At 35.7% G+C, this 14,239-nt stretch overlaps 1 pseudogene; it reads left to right on the top strand.

Annotated features, from left to right (window-relative positions):
• Positions 1-13,197: 13,197 nt before the first annotated feature.
• LOC102847285 lies at positions 13,198-13,497 on the top strand (annotated as a pseudogene).
• Positions 13,498-14,239: the final 742 nt, after the last annotated feature.

The raw sequence follows: 14,239 nt of genomic DNA, 5'->3' as shown, positions 1-14,239 counted from the left end.
CTCAAAGGCATCAATTCTCCTTCTATCATCTTTGGTCATTGTCCAACTCTCTGATGCATAACAAGTGATTGCAAAGACCATGGCCTGTATCAAACCCACCTTAGTCTCCAGGGAGACACCATTGTTCTTCAGTACGCTGGAGAGGTCCCTAACAGCAGACTTTCCCATGGCAATGCGCCTTTTAATTTCCTGGGTACTGATGCCAAGAGTGTTGACTTTGGAGCCAAGCAAACTAAAGCTGTGAACAATCTCAATCTCTTCACCACCCATCCTGATGCTGCCAATTGGTCCAGTGGTGAGAATCTTTGTCTTCTTGACCTTGAGCCTCAATCCATACTGGAGGCTGCAGTCCTTGACCCTCTGCAACAGGTGCTTCTGGTCCTCTTCAGTTTCAGCAAGCAGGGTTGTGTCGTCTGCATAACGCAGATTGTTGATATATTGTCCCCCAATCTTGACTCCACATTTCTTTTCATAGAGCCCAGCCTCCTGGATAATCTGTTCTGCATATATGTTGAAAGGGTATGGAGACAGGATGCATCCCTGGCGTAACCCTTCCCAATTTTGAACCATGCAGTGTTCCCTTGCTCTGTTCTGACGACTGCCTCCTGTGGTCTAAACACTTGATTGTTCTAATGTGATCAAGGCCTCCAGAGTTCATCTTATATTGTGTCTTAAGTAGCTTATCTGATTGATTCCTCTTCCTCCCTGATCCTCTGTTTTTCCAAGCATGATGCTTTCCCCTCACCCCTGCAATTACAACATTATAAAAATATGAGATGAAGTCTCACCTTTCTTGCTTCGAAAGAATACTCTGAATCTTTTTTTTTAAATCCAAGAACACTTAAAAAAGAAGTATAATGATTTTATTGAAAGTTTACAACTTGGATTTCCATTCATGGTTGCACATTTTCCTCCCTGCACCTTTTAGTTCACTTTTTATTGTTAATTGTTGTGGAGTCATAGGCTACTCATAGAGACCCTATGAACGAAAGCCCTCGACACTTGCGTGACTTTTATCCTTTCTCCAGGTTCACAGGGTTTCAGAAGGCAAGCTATTTCGGAAGTAGATGCCATTCCTGCTTCCAAGATTGTTTTCACCGGAGAGCGCCACCAAACACTGTTCACCATGGGTAACCCTTACCGGATTTGACACTTCAGTGTCACAGTATTCAGCTTCACCTCTGTAACTTAAAAAAAAAAGAATAAATAAACAAACAAACAAACAAATAAATAAATAAAAATTCATTCAGTGTTGCATAAGTTCTTCCCTCCTCCCACCCCAGTCCATTTTGCTATGCACCTATTATTCTGGACTGTTGTCATGCAAATAACGCCTAATCATATATTCCTTTTAAACAGTTCTTTTCTTCATCTGTTCCAATGCATTGTCATTATTTATCCCTCTTAATTTCTTCACAACCCTCATGCCAGTCAAATTTTATAACAGTAGTGTTATGCAGTATTTGTTCTTTTTTGACTAACAAATTTCAATCAGCATGATTTCTTCCAGGGTTACTCATGTTGTATATGAGTTCCTTGTTTTTCGGTGTTGCCTAGTATTCCATTGTGTGAATCTACCCCAGCTTCTCTGCCCATTCTTTTCTTTCTGGGCGCTTGGGTTGCTTCCATTTCTTTACTATTGTGAACAAAGCAGCAATGGGTGCATATATCTCTTTGGGTGCCAGCTCTGGTTTCTTTAGGGTATATTCCCTGTAGTGGAATTGTTAGGTCAAATGGTATTTGGCAATGACATATCTGATAAGGCATTCATATCTAAAAATGTATAGAATACACCAGCACCTTAGCAAGATAAAGGTAAACAACCTAATCACAAAATGGGCACAGGATATGAACTTCACTGAAGATGACCTTCAAATGGCAAACAAACACACATGAAGAAATATTCAAAATCCCTAGCTCTAAGAGAGATACAAATCAAAACAACTATGAGACATCATCTCACCCCAGTAAGAGTAGCAAAGTTCAACAGAACACCAAATAACAAATGCCGGTGAAGTTGTAAAGAAATTGAAACCATTATTCACTGTTGGTGGGAGTGAAAATGGTGCAACCACTATGGAAGGCAGTGTAACATTTTCTCAAAATCTTGGAAATGGATATAATTCTAAGACAGGTTTACTTATTTGCTTGACAGTCTTTGTTATTCTTAACACCACAATTCAAAAGCATAATTTACTCTTCAGATTTTTTTATTCATTTTGCAACATTCACATGAGTAAAAAACAATTCAAACTTACCTTCTTGCTCTTTAGTACTTTAACTAGGTTCTTTAGAATGATCTTTTTCCATAAATGTTTTCAATTAAATGGATTTCTTGACTACTGATTCCAAGTGTTTTGATTTTGGATACAAATAAATAAAAAAATCACTGCCTACTTACCATCTCCAACATAATTTTGGTTATTGGTCTATTTGTGAGGATTTTTGCTTCCTTGATGTTGAAGTGTAAACTATAACATAGATTTTGTCTTTCATCTTCTTCAGTAATTGCATTAAGCCTTCTTTGTTTTCGACAAATTTTGTCATTTACATATAATAGGACTTTTGAGAGTTTTTCTTCAATCCTTATGACATATCCTTCTTCATATTGTTCAACTTCTTAGATCATTTGCTCATTATACAGGTTAAATAGGTGTGGTGTAAAAATACAGACTTGACATATGTATTTTATTACTTTAAACCATATAATTTCCCCTTGCCCTTCTCAAAGACAGCTTCTTGGTTGAAGCATAGGTTTCATTTTACCACAATTAAATGTTCTCTAATTTCCATTCTTCACAATGATTTTGATCCACATATTATGATGCACAAAGTCAAATGTCTATATGTAGCCAATAACATAGAAGCACACATTTTTATTATTGTTATTGTTTAACTGCCTTGGAGTTCAATACAACTTATAGTGATCTTAAAAACAATAGATCTGAACCCTGTCCTATCCTATGCCGTCTTTATTATCCCAAATATATTTGAACCATTGCCACAGGTACTATATTAGTCCATCTAGATAAATGTTTTCTTTTTCTTGTCTGACCCTTCACTTTTCTAATCAAGCCACTTGCCTTTGGGTTGGCAATGCAATGCCTTATCACTAGATCACCAGAGCTCTCTTTTCATGTAATAACCTCTCTTAAACGCGTATGCAAAGTGTGTGAAATGAGGCTTTGGAATCCTTGCCTCCTAGGAGCACTCTGGTTGCACATTTTCCAAGAGGTTTCTGTTTGTTCTTTCAGCACACCATTTATTACATCTCTCCAACACTACCACTCAAATGTATTGATTCTTCCCCAGCTCTTAGATGCATAGCAAATGATTGGAAAGACTGTAACTTGAATCTGGTTCATCTTAGTTGTTACTGACATCATTTCTCTTAAGGACTTTGGAAAGATCCCTGACAGCCAGCTTTCCCGGTGCTGTCTATCTTCTGATTGCTTGACTTACTATATTTAATACACCTATGGGTACTTACTATACTATATTTACTATTCTGACTTACTACACTTAATATGCCTATGGGTATTGACTGAGGATCCAAGCAAGGCAGAACTGTTGACAACTTCAGTCTTTTCTCTCTGTATTATAATGTTGCCTACGGGCCCAGCAGAGAGGCCTTTTGATTTCTTGGTGTTGAGATGTAATTCAAATTGAAGGCTGCGGTCCATGATGCTCCTCACTTTTAGTAAGAAAGTTGTGTTATCCGCACAATGCAGGTTGTTGTTAGGTCTTCCTCTAATCTTGATGCCACACTCTTCTTTAAGTCCAGCTTCTCTAATGGTTTACTCAGCATACAGATTGCATATGTATGGAGAAAGGATTCAACCCTGACTCAACTCCTTTCTCAATTTTAGTAAAGAATAAAACATCCTTTGGGTGATTAAGATTATTTATGTCTTATTATCTACCTTTCAGAGTATCTGTTTATTATACCTAAACCAAGAAGTGTGTAAACAGATAAAGAAACAGTTTAAAGTCAGAAAATATGTGTGGCAGTGTTCTATCCTTTCTCCAAGTTTATTCAATCTGTCTGCTGAGCAAATCATTAAGAAGAATATAGCATCAGGATTGGAGGGAGACTTAACCTGTGTTATGAATATGGCAAAACTTTACTTTGTGAAAAGGAGCAGGACTTGCAGTGTTTATTGTAGAACAGAAAAGACTACATACATCCTTCAATATAAATTGCATCTCAGAATCAAAAAGACACAAATCATAACCCTGAGTAAATAGGCAGTATCACGGTTGTTGTTGTTGTTGTTGTTCTTATGTGCCGTCGAGTCATTCGCGACTCATAGCGACCCTATGTACAACAGCCCTAAACCCTGCTCTATCCTGCGCCAATCGCATTGCCTCTGACACACCCATCCCGACTACCCCAGGTAATTGGAGAAAATATTGAAATTGTCAACAATTGCCTCTTACTTAGAATCAATACCTACCAGCTATCAGTAGGTCAGGATATGTTAAATTTCACTGTTAGGGATCTCTCCAAATTACTGAGAAGCAGTGATGTCAATCTGACGACTAAGGTACACATGATTTAGGACATGTCTTTCTAATCACTTGCTATGTGTCTGAGAACTGGACAGTAAATAAGGATACTAGAAGAATCGATGTCTGTGGCATTGAAGAAGAGTACTTTCTGTTCCATAGACTGACTTTATTTTATTAGCTAGGATTTTGGTAAGAATTTTTGAATCTACATTCATGGGGGAATATTGGTTGACAGTATTTTGCAGTTTCTTTGGTTGTATCCTTGCCTAGTTTTAGTATCAGGGTTATGTCTACTTCATAGAACAAGTCCAGTAGTATTCTTTCTTTTTACTGAAATAATTTAAATAAGATAGTTGGTAATTCTTGTCTGAATGTTTGGTAGAATTCATTAATTCACCGATTAAGCCTTCCGGTCTGGAACATTGCATGTGTACGTGCATGCGCAAGCGAGCACGTGTGTTTGTGTGTGTTTTCTTATGATCTGCTCAGTTTCTTCTTTTGTGACAGATCTGTTCCAGTGTTCTGTTTTAGTGAGTTCTAGGAATTTGTTAATTTCCTCTAGTTCATAAAATGTGGTTTTGTACACGATTTCATAATATAATAATATCCTTATTTTGGTTGGTCTTGTTTTAAAATATTTTCATTTCTTGTTCGAGTTACTTGTGTTTTTCTTTCTTTTTCTTTGTTAGGTTTGACAATGATTTGTCAATTTTATGGACTGTTTTCAATTGCTTTCCCTATTTTCTACTTCAGTTATTCCTATGCTTACCTTGAAAATTTGCTTTCTTCTGGAAGTTGTGACATCTTCTTGTTTTATTTTTTTGAGACATTATACAGTTGCTTTTAGCTCTTTTTCCTTTTTGATGTATTTGCTTATTGCTATAAAATGAACTGTGAGCACTGCCTTAGCTGTATCCCAGAGGTTTTGGTACATTGCATTTTCATTCTCATTTGGTTCTAGAAAATTTTAATCCCATTTTTAATTGTTTCAATCATCGACAGTAATTGAACAGGTTGTTAGATTCCATGGGCCTTGTTTTATCTCCCTTATACTTTTGGTTTTGATTTCTTTTGTTCTGAGAGGATGTTTTGCAGTATTTATATCTTTTTTTTTAATTAGCTAAGAACTGCTTTGTGACCTAACAGATGGTCTGTTCTGAATAATGTTTCAACCTGCTTCAGAAATATGTGTATTGAACTCTTTTTTTGATGATCTATATATGTCTATGCGGTCAAATTGGTTAATTGTGTAGTTTAGTTCTTATCCTCCTTTGTTGAGATTCTTTCTAGCCAACTGGTCTTTAATTAAGAGTGATGTATTGAAATTTCCTGGTATTAAATTAGTAGTGCCTATTTCTGTCTCTAAGTCTGTTAATGTTTGTTTTATGTATCTGTTACTGTTTGGTCTGTTAATGTTTGTTTTGTGTATTTAGCAACTTTTTATTACTGTGTAGATGTTAATTATAGTTGTGTCTTCCTGCTCTAGTGACATTTTAACTCATTATATAATGATCGTTTTGTCTTTTGTGCTGGATTTTACCTTGACATCTATTTTATCAGAGATTAATATTACCATCCTTGCCTTTTTTTAGTTTGTACATTTTAAATATTGTTTGCTTTCTCTTCCTCTGCTTTCATTTTAAATCTTTTGTTCAGGTCCTTCACATCTTGATTTCTTCCCTTTTCTTTGGCTTCTTGGTGCTCTTTTTGGTGCAATATTCAGAGTCTCTTCTGTCATTCGTTTTGGTTTTTTCTTCTTCCTCTATCTTAGTAATGACCTTTTTCATTCTTCATGAATGGTATTCTTAATATCTTCCCACAGCTCTCCTGGCCTTCTCTCTTTAGTATTCAAGACCTCATACCTGTTCCTGAAATATTCTTTAAATTCAGAAGAGATAGACTCAAGATCATACTTTGATGCTGTGGATTTGATTTTATTTTCTTTAGCTTAAGTTTGAACTTGCATATGAGTAGCTGATAATTGGATCCATAAATCAACAACTTGCCTATATTTCACAGCTGATATTGAGCTTCTCCAGCAATTTCTCCCACATATGTAATCAATCTGATTTCTGTGTAGGCCATCAGGTGAGTTCTATGTGTATACTCGATATTTGTGTTTCTTATAAAAGGTATTTGTAGCAAATAAATCATTGGTTATACAGATTCTATCATACTGTCTCCAGACTCACTTCTGTCATCAAGTCCATCTTTCTCAACTACTGATCCTTCTTCCTTGTTCTCAACTTTTCATTCTAGTCACCCATTATTATGAATGTATTTTGGTTGCAAGTTCAACTGATTTCTGATTTCAACAGTTGGTGGAAATCATCTAATTCCTCCTCTTTTGCTCTGATACTTGATGCATAAATTTGAGTATTAATAATATTAACAAATATTCCTTGTATGTGTATGGGAATTATCTTGTCACTCAACATATTGCATTTCATGATAGATTTAGAAATGGTCTTTTAAACTAAAAATATCACCTTGAGTTTTCCTTTTTTCATTTTCAATACATTTCATTTTGCAAATGCCTACTATGCCATTATTTATTTGTTCTATTTTTAAAATAACCTCTAATTTTCCTATATTCATTCTTCTCACATTCCACATTCCAGTCACTAGGGTCTATTTGCAAGTGTTCCTCCTCTTTTGTGATTCCCAATCTGAAGTTTCAACCTCGAGTGCCATATCTGCTAGTCTAATCTATCTGTACTTTATTGTACATAGCATTCTTTTTAAAAAAATTTTATTTTATTAATTTTAATAAACATTTACAGAGATTTTGGGTTTCCATTCATTCATTGTTGCACTTTTCTCTCTGCCCACCTCTCCCCTCCCCACCCCAGTTCGTTCCTCTCTTTGAAAAGTAAAAGAAAAATTCCTTCATTGTTATACAATCCCCCTACAACCCCCTCCAGTGCACTCCACTATCCAACCTTAATTCTGGACTCTTGTGATAACCATAAAACCCTATCATGTATCACTTTTAAACTGTTCTCTCCCTCATCTGTTTCAATGTAGTACACACAAATATAACAAAATTAATAACATATCCCTTTTAAACAGGTTTCTCCCTCTTCTGCTTAAATACAGTATGCATTATTGAACCCATCTTTCTCAGTCTCCCCCCAACCCTGAGGTCAGTTCTGTTTTATAACAGTGGCACCATACAGTATTTGTCCTTTTGTGACTGAGATACTTCACTCAGCATAATATCCTCCAGGGTCACCCATTTTGAATAATATTGCATAAGTTCCTTGTTTTTCAATGCAGCATAGTATTCCATTGTGTGAATATACCACAGCTTCTCTATCCATTTATTTGTTGATGGGCGCTTAGGTTGTTTCAACTCCTTACTATTGTGAACAAAGTCACAATAAACATGGCTGTGCATTTATCTGCTTGGATGGTGGTTATGGTCTCTTTAGGGTATATTCCCAGTAGTGTAATTGCTGGGTCAAATGATATCTCTGTTTACAGCTTTTTGAGAAAGCTCCACACCACTTTCCACAGTGGTTGTACCATTTTACACTTCCACCAAAAGTGAATAAGTTGTCCAATTTCTCCACAACCGTGCCAACACTTGTTACTTACTATTCTGTTAAATTTTGCTATTCTTACTGGGGGGAGATGATATCTCATAGTTGTTTTGGTTTCCATCTCAGAGCTAGGGATTTTGAACATTTCTTCACGTGTTTTTTTACCATCTGAATGTTTTCTTTGGTGAAGTGTCTGTTCATATCCTGTGTACATTTTCCAATTGGATTATTTACCTTTATCTTGTTGTGCTGCTCAAGCATTTTATAAATTCTAGATATAAGTTCCTTATCTGACATGTCATTACCAAAAACTTTTACCCAGTCTGTGGCCTCCCTTTTTACCCTGTTGGAGAAGCTTTTGGGTGTGCATAGGGATTTAATTCTTAGAAGGTTCCATTCATCTATTTTATCTTCTCTGCTGTTTGTAGAGTTTTCAGAATGCCGGAAGACTATTTATGTTGTGGATTAGGACTACTAGAGTTCTTCCAAGCTTTTCTTTAATGAAGTTTATACTCCTTGATTTTAGTGTACATAACATTCTTGAAGGTTTGTTGTTTCAGAAAGGCATGGCTAATCCATCTCCCTAGTATGTTTTAATCTGTGTGTTCAGCTTTAGAGCAATATTTGACAGAGAAACATTTTACTCAAAAGAGCTAATGAAATTATTCAGGTAACAAATCAAGTGTTGGCTCTAGGCACCCACCTCTTTGACTCATGTGTTGTGTTCCTATTCTCACTTTGCCCTGCCAACATCCAGGTCAATTTCCTCTCCTTGTCATCCCTGCATCTCTCAACATCTTCCCTCAGACAACTCTGATTTGATGGCTCAGACCTCCCACCACCTACCTCTGTCCTTGTATTTGCTCTCCGTTCTCCTGTGATATTGGTGCTTCGGGCACAGTATGGTGTCCATGCTTCAGAGTGCTCTCCTTGGATGGTCTTGTGCTCCTGGGATAAGCTTGGGTCAAGATAGGAGCTTGAATCCTCATTATCTACAGGCCAGGTTTTATTGCTGTTATTTTGCTTGATTGTATTTTGTATTGTTGTTGATAACTTTTATTTATCCACTTTTCTGTGTATTTTCTGTGTGGAAGAATTTGTTTAGTAATTCTTGCAAAATTGTTCTTGTTTTCATTAATTCCTTTAATACTTGCTTTACTGAGAAAACCTTTATTTATCTATGATAGTTGATGGAGAGCTTTGTTCAATACAGAATAACCAGTTGACAATTACTACCTTTCAGGGTTTTAAATATACCATTCCATCATCTTCTTACTAGTGTAGTTTCTACTGAGAAATTGACACATAACAGTGTCACTACATTACTCCGTTTTGTAGTTAATTGTTTTTTTGTGTTTTTTTTTTCTTAAGCTGCTTTTAGAATACTTTCCTTACCTTTAATTCTGGTAGAATGTGATTATGATATGTCTTGATGTTTCCTTTTTGGAGTTTATCCTTTTTGAGTTTCACTCAGCTTCTAGCATGTATGTTCTCTCATTTTTTATTATACCTGCAAGGCTTTTTTGAGTAATTCTTCCAGTATTTTGTGGGAATTTATTTATTTTGCTTCTTCCTGTTCATGATTAGAAATTATCATATGTTTATCTTTTTTAGAAAATAATATCCCACATTATTCTTATGCTTTCTTCATTTTTCTTCCTTTGTTTTTTTTTCTAGAAAGCTAGTATTAAGGGCTTCACCTTCTGCCTCCTTGATTCTGTGTTTCATCTTGTCACTTCTACTGTTTTGTCTCTTCAGACTTTTGACAGCTTATGAGATATTGATTTTGTTATATTGTATTTCAGTTCCTTGTTTGTTTCATGTTTCCTAGTAGTTCATTGTTTCTGTCTGATTTGTCGTGTATTTTTTAAGCTCTTCTAGAGCTTTACTTGTGAACTTCTTCAGTTCATTATATTTTTCCTCCATTATGTGATTAACAGTCAATTATTATTTATTTATACTTCTTGTCAAAGACTCCCATCAGTTTTCTGTTTTCTGGGAGATCTGCTAACTGTGTTTTTTCAGAAGACAACTTAGATTTTTTGCTGGAGACTAATTTGATGTTTTTTCTGCTTCCAGAACATTATGGTTGAGGTGTTAATATAGATTTTTTAAATCTCCTTTATCTGTCATGTATGTAAATGCCTTCTAGAGACACGAAAGCTGGATCGTCCTATCTCAGCAGCCTTGAATGGAAATGGTGGGGCTTTTGTTTCAGAGCTAATCGAGGTGTAGAACTATAGGTCTTCATCATTCAGTATTCAGGGTTGAGGTCTTTGAATCCTCATCTGATGATGGTACCACACAGCAACCAGAGGTGAAGTCAAGAATAGCTTCTTCTGGTTGGATAGGGACAGGGTCTAGAGCCGTACTACAACTGTGTTCCCTCATACCTCCTTTGGTTAACCAGGCCTGGTTAATCAATTTTGTCAACTACTGTTTTTATTTATTTTACCCTACTTTTCTTCTGTCTTAAGTCTATCTTATATTTTCTTTAATTTCATATAATTTCCTTTTATGTTCTAGCTTTGTAGGGCACACAATTCTATACAGTTGATTTAAAATCTTTCTCATTTATACATATATGCACACATTCTGTTTTAGATCATATGTATGGATCATAACAAGTTCTAGCTGAAATTTAAAAGAATGGTAGTCCTAGAGTACTTAATTGTGTCTATGTGAAATATGGACTGGGAGGCTGCTATGTGACCAGAATAAAAACATACCACATGCTTTTAAATTAAAAAGGCAGTGTGTCAGGGTTGTATTCTCTCAAGCTCTCTGAAATACCTATTCAGTCTGTATGCTAAATAAATTATTTGACACACTGGACTCTATGAACAGGAATGTGGCATCAGGATGGGAGGGAGACATATGAATAACCCATTTTATGTGGATGACACAATCTTGCTTACTGAACGTGAGGTGGACTTGAAGCACTTGCTGCAGAAGATCAAGGAATGAAGCCTTAGGTATGTATTGCATCTCAATGTCAAGAAAACAAAGATTATTCCACTGGACTGATTGGCAACATCATGATGAATGCATGGAGAAAAGATTGAAACTGTCAAGAACTACATCATATTTGGATTCACAATTAATGCCCTTGGGAACAGCAGTCAGAAAATTAGGAGATGCATTGCAATGAGAAAGTCTGCAGTTAGGTTAGGGACCTCTCCACATTACTGAAGAATAATGTTATCACTTTGAGTGCTAATGTGCATCTGATTCAGGCCATCATCTTTTTGATAACTTGCTATGCATCCAAGAACTGAACAATGAATAGGGATGACAGAAGAATAATTGATGCCTTTGAGCTGTAGTGTTGGAGAAGAGCACTGAATATTCCATGGACTATCAAAAGAACAAAATAATAGGCCTTGAACAGTGTGCAGTTGGAGTGCTCTTTGGAGGCAAGGATGATGAGAATTCACCTCATGTAGCTCAGGCATGTTGCTAGAAGGGGCTATTCCTTGGAGGGGACATGATGCTGTGAAGGGTAGAGGGTGGTGAAGGGGGTGGAAGACCCTCAACCAGGTGGATTGATAAGGTGACTGCCGCAGTGGGCTCTAATGTGTCAGGATGTGTGAAGATGGCACGGGATAGAGTTCAGATCTTTGGTTCATAATGTTGCTGTGAATCATACTTGACTCTAAGACATATAACAACAACATGTGTTTTATGTTTAGTCAAGTTACCTATTGGATTGTCTATTTCATGTCTCTGAATGAGTAGTGTCTGTGTATATTTTTAATTCTATAATCCACTTAACTGTGCTTTATTAAAACAGAAATATGGTAGAATGCCACTTTCTGCATTTAATTCTTAAATATTAATGGATAGTAAAAGTCAATTTTCTAGATTTTTGATATCTGGATAATTTCTCTCTTGAGTGCTTTTTCTTTTCTTGCCTTTTAAAATTTTTACACTTTAGACCAGTAGTTTGTAATAATAGTATTTTTAATTAAAAACTGTTGTAATAAAGAAAATACGGATAATGTCCTTTTAACCAGGGGAGATTACATTCTCTTTAGAAGTTCGTGGAAGAAAGGAAAATCATCTCTATTAAATATATTCAGGTCTCCCTTTGTTTGGCCTTTCCCCTGGACTACAGTCTTCCTAGGATTTCCCAAAGTTGCTGGTATTCTTTGTTTTTGAATTTTCCTACTCAGTGCTAGTAGATTACTGAAACCATCACCTAGCTTTCAAACCTTTCCATCTTCTTTCGTCCAAGTTTCTTAAATTCTTATCTCAAAAAGATTTCTCACCCAAGTGAAAATACTCTTTACCTCCTAGTTGTCTTGGTAGTTCTAAATCCAAGATTTTGTAGTCAACTCAGTGAAATATCACAACTTTTACAACTTACTCTTGCCTATGTATGAAATTCTCCCTACAGCATATAGTATGGAGCTCTCTTAAAATTCTGTTGTTGAATGCTTTAATTATTTGCATATCTTTGCCTACAACTAGAGTTAAGAAAATAATTCTTATTTTAGTTTATTAGTATGACTTTTTATTGCCAGAACTTCTGAAATTTCTTGCATCGATAAATAATAGTAGAATAAATAATGCGACCTTCAGAACTAAGTGAAATTTCTGAAAATTATAAGGAGATTTTCTATCCTTGAAGGAGTGAAGAATAATAATAAGCTGTAGTATTACTTACCTTTGTGAAATATGTCTGACAATTTGAACATATCTTTCCATCATTCAGAACTAAGAGTCTCACAATTCATTTCAATATATATCATCGTTCCTTGTCTTTTCATTCTTATTTCATTAACATTAACTAAATGTTCATCTCTTTATGTGACTTCTTTATATTTGTCAAAATCACTTAAATAATGTCTGTCTCAGAAGTTTTCTGGTAAATTTCGCCATTTTTAAGGTACTTGTGTATTTTACATTCTCATTGTTGTACTTTCTGCTTGTATATAAACTTATCACTCCTTTGATGCTAATGAAATGTGGGATCTATAAGCTAAACTTTCTTTCAGTCCCTGTGAATAATAACAATTAATTTTCATAGAAATTTTACAACTTGTGGGGTAAAAGCTTTACTTTATTTTCTCTTATGAGTTTTTGCATTGTTACATTAGAATAATTATTTGAAGGCTTAGGGGCTTCTGTAGTGGAAATGGCGGCGGCCGCTTCAATTCATGGGAGCCAGGTAAAACTAGCCTTGCTGGAGATCTGCATACACTTATGTCAACGCTCAGTCAGCAGCCAGGGCATCAGGGACTTCATAGAGAAAAAGTACGTGGAGCTGAAAAAGGCGAATCCTGACCTACCCATCCTAATCCGCGAGTGCTCCGGTGTACAACCTAAACTCTGGGCCCACTATGCATTTGGCCAAGAGAAGAATGTCTCTTTGAACAACTTCAGTGCTGATCAAGTAACCAGAGCAGTGGAGAACGTGCTACATGGCAAAGTGTGAAACCTCAACTGATATTTAAAAGGAGCAGTCCAAGCCAGGGCTCTACCAAACTGAGTACAGTATGGCAAAACATGTTATTCTGTTCTCTATAAAGCTTGTGCTATAAAATGGTATCCCAGAATGTTGTGGTGTTTTTTTTTCCACACTCCTTTACCCTACCTCTTATTCTTTAACCACTGAGGCTAGGCAGTTTAATGTAAAAATAAATCTTTTATTCTTTCTCAAAAAAAATAATTATTTGAGAAAGAATCAAATCTAAAGGAGAAGAGCCATTCTCTATAGACTAGAATTTATTTTTATCGAGGACTTAATAAGAAGAATCAACACAGAATAGTTATATTATCTTCATGAAAATTTTCTATGTATAATATTATGAATTACACTAAAATGCAATTTAAGTGCATGATACAAAGAATGCTAAAGAATTCCAGCATTTCAAGAGTGACTTTTTATGCTACTACATTATGAGTTGCATAGGTGGGCTGTAGCATCTAGTGTTTTACTGACAGAAGTAAAAGCTAGATTATAATGGAATTATAAATGCACACACAGGAGCAGATTTGCCATCTTTCTTCCATGGAGCAGCTGGTGAATTTAAACAATTTACCTTTGTGTTAACGGTGCAATTCCTTTCCAATAAGCCAGTAGGGTTCCCTACTGAGAATCATATTATAGCTAAATTGACATCTGTTATTATGGGACACAGTTTAAATCTAGGGATGGACTTTAGATTAGTAGGTGG

This window comes from Elephantulus edwardii, unplaced genomic scaffold, assembly GCF_000299155.1.
Source record: "Elephantulus edwardii isolate Elephantulus edwardi_28Jun2011 unplaced genomic scaffold, EleEdw1.0 scaffold00034, whole genome shotgun sequence".
NCBI classification, from domain to species: Eukaryota; Metazoa; Chordata; class Mammalia; order Macroscelidea; family Macroscelididae; genus Elephantulus; species Elephantulus edwardii.
This window is presented reverse-complemented; position numbering and strand designations above follow the sequence as displayed.